The sequence below is a fragment of the Syngnathus scovelli genome, unplaced genomic scaffold, assembly GCF_024217435.2.
Source record: "Syngnathus scovelli strain Florida unplaced genomic scaffold, RoL_Ssco_1.2 HiC_scaffold_50, whole genome shotgun sequence".
Lineage (NCBI taxonomy): Eukaryota > Metazoa > Chordata > Actinopteri > Syngnathiformes > Syngnathidae > Syngnathus > Syngnathus scovelli.
This window is the reverse complement of record NW_026061604.1, coordinates 177,889-181,082: the sequence shown is the minus strand read 5'-3', so window position 1 is coordinate 181,082 and position 3,194 is coordinate 177,889. Positions and strand designations below refer to the sequence as shown.

At 38.7% G+C, this 3,194-nt stretch overlaps 1 long non-coding RNA gene across 1 annotated transcript; it reads left to right on the top strand.

Annotated features, from left to right (window-relative positions):
- Positions 1–710: 710 nt before the first annotated feature.
- LOC125969805 (uncharacterized) lies at positions 711–2,708 on the top strand. The gene is made up of 3 exons (XR_007481722.2): positions 711–873; positions 1,019–1,096; positions 2,624–2,708. It is a non-coding gene; the product is annotated as an uncharacterized lncRNA (long non-coding RNA).
- The last annotated feature ends 486 nt before the right edge of the window (positions 2,709–3,194 follow it).

Here is a 3,194-nt window from a genome sequence, read left to right as displayed (position 1 = left end):
CATCATGCTTAAGAGGTGGACATGCTAACCAGTGCGCCATTATGTCAACGCATAACAACTGTAAGAACTTCCGCCGGAATTCAAATCCGCGGGGAGAGTTAACTTGTTTAAAAGGGAGTGGGCAGAAGAATTATTTAATTTATTTAAATCTATTTGGAGTGTGCGCCATTATGTCAATGCATAACAACTGTAAGTCTACTAAACAAAACAGCGGTTGCTATATGACGTCTGCCACGTCGTGGTCACGTGACGCGGACGTGACGTCGACGCCTACTTTACATCCCACCGATCACAGGACCCCTCGGCTGCATAACCGCGCCCCCTTCCCAACCAATCGGATTTGCTATACGCGAAAACTACGCCAATGGGCGGAACTTCCGCCAAAATTTAAATCCGTGGGCGTGGCTCGCAACAGGAAGTAGGAAAATGGCGATGTTGACAAAGACACAGCGGATGGTAACATACGACTAACAAGAGAAATATTTTTATTTTCTGCTTGCAACTGGACCGTCCAGAGCGTACACGGTAAGTACAACTAATCGTTTTTAAAAAGAAGTACTTTTGTTGCCCTGAAAAGGGAGTGAGTGTGGCGTTTGGGGGGAACGTCGAATTTCGACGATTCTTTCTGGTCAACGGTTGTAAATGATTGCGTTGATTAAAAAAGAAAACTTGATGTAACTCTACTTTTAACTGCCGTTTCAGATAAGCGGGTATTACGTCGCAGTCATGTGCCGCGGATATGACGTAATTGGCTGAACTTCCACCAAAATTCAAATCTGTTGGCGCGATGGCCGTGAGCCACTGAGCAACGACGAATATCAACAGAAATATCTTTATTTTCTGCTTGCAACTGGACCGTCTACAGCGTACACGGTAAGTAACACTCATTGTGTTTAAAGAGATTTACGTTTGTAATAGCAACGTGTAGCTGAGGCGCTAGCAGAAGTGTAGCCGCGTTGCGTTGTACGTGTGAATATTGGTCCAGGCGAAATGTTAATGTTTAATTTCATTCCTTTAGGTTCCACGGTGTTTGTTGGCTGCAAGTTTTCCACTGCAAGAAGAGGCTCGTATCATTGACCAGGAGCGAGCTACAACGGTGAGTAGCCATAACATTTATGTTAAACACTTCCTATTTCATGTCTAACAGTACTTGATTTAACAAATAACCATAAATAAATACAGTGTGGGCACTGAAGTTAACATATGTGATTATACTGCCTAATCTGTCACCGAGTATATTGTTGCAAAGTAATATAAGATCCAAAGTTGTAATTCAGAATAGTTTTCAAAAGAAGGCCATTAGAATTATATACAAGTCTGATTACCCTGAACATAACAACAAGCTATTAATTAAATCACAAATTCTTCAATTCAAAGATTTGGTAGATTATCAGAATAATAATGTCTAACAGTAATTGATTTAACACATCACGATAAGTAGATTGAGTGTGGGCACTCTCAAGTTAACATATGTGATTATACTGCCTAATCTGTTACAGAGTATGTTGTTGCCAAGTAATGTAGAATAGATCCAAAGTAGTAATCCAGAATAGTTTTGAAAAGGCCATTAGAATAATAAACAAATCTGATTACCTTGAACATAATAGTTAAGTGTTGAATATGTCCTATGAAGTCAAAATTTGGCACCATCATGTGGTGAAATTTGGAATTGCATCACATCCAATTTTGCCTGGGAACAAACAGATTAAATAAATCTTAGACTTAAATAAGCCACTCCTTCTCAAACAAGTAAACTCTGCCCATTTTGCGCAGTAGATGTTCTGTTAATATCTAGTATTTATACAAAGTCATAATTTAAATTGCTTTTAACCTTCATTCATCGCTTCAACCAACATTACTCTCTCTTATTACCAACTTGTATCGATTTAACTGAGCGTTTAATACTTCCTATCAGGTCTCAAGTCAAGATTTGGCAAAATACAATTTCAGCAAATCCAATTTTGCCAGGGAACAAAAATAGATTAAATAAACTAAATAAGTCTTCTTCCCATTAAATAAATCAGAAAAGTCTGTCTTGCAACCAGTCCTCTTCAAACAAGTAAAGTCTGCCCGTTTTGTGCCGTAGATTTTGTGTCTATGCCTAGTATTTATACAAAATCATAATTTAAACGACTTCATTCCTTCATTCACTTTGGAAATTTGGAATTGCAGCAAATCGAATTTTGCCAGGGAACAAAAATAGATCAATTAAACTAAATAAGTCTTCTTCCCATTAAATAAATTAAAAAAGTCTGTCTTGTAACCAGTCCTTTTCAAACAAGTAAAGTCTGCCCATTTTGTGCCGTAGATTTTGTGTTTATGCCTAGTATTTATACAAAATCATAATTTAAAGGATTTCATTCCTTCATTCACTTTGGAAATTTGGAATTGCAGCACATCAAATTTTGCCTGGGAAGAAAAGTAGATTAAATAAATTTAATAAGTCTTACTACTTCCCAATAAATAAATTAAATACGTCTTACTTGTTCCCACTCCTTTTCAAAAAAGTAGTTTAAAACGAGGGCCCTTCACTCAACCTTTAACCTCAACACCGCACGTCACATTGTGTTGTATCTGTGAATGTTGGTTGTGGCCAAATGATAGTTTTCTTTCATTCGTTTAGGTTCCACGGTGTTTGTTGGCTATATGTTTTCCACTGTCAGAAGGATGAAAATACAAAGTACAACGCTTGGACGTGGGCGACGACGTCACCGGTGAGTCCTTCCTTCCTATTTATTTACCTTCTATGTGCTAGAGGCTAAGTGTTAGAAGCTAAGTGTTAGAGGCAACACAATACGAACAACACAACACAATACGAACAACTCAACACAATATGAACAACTCAACACAATATGAACAACACAACAAAATACGAACAACACAACACAATACCAACAACACAATACAAACAACACAACACATTACGAACAACACAACACAATACGAACAACACAACGATACCGCACTGAACAACACGATACCGCACTGAACAACACGATACCGCACTGAACAACACGATACCGCACTGAACAACACGATACCGGACTGAACAACACGATACCGCACTGAACAACACGATACCGCACTGAACAACACGATACCGCACTGAACAACACCATGCCGCACTGAACAACACCATGCCGCACCGAACAACACCATGCCGCACTGAACAACACCATGCAGCACTGAACAAC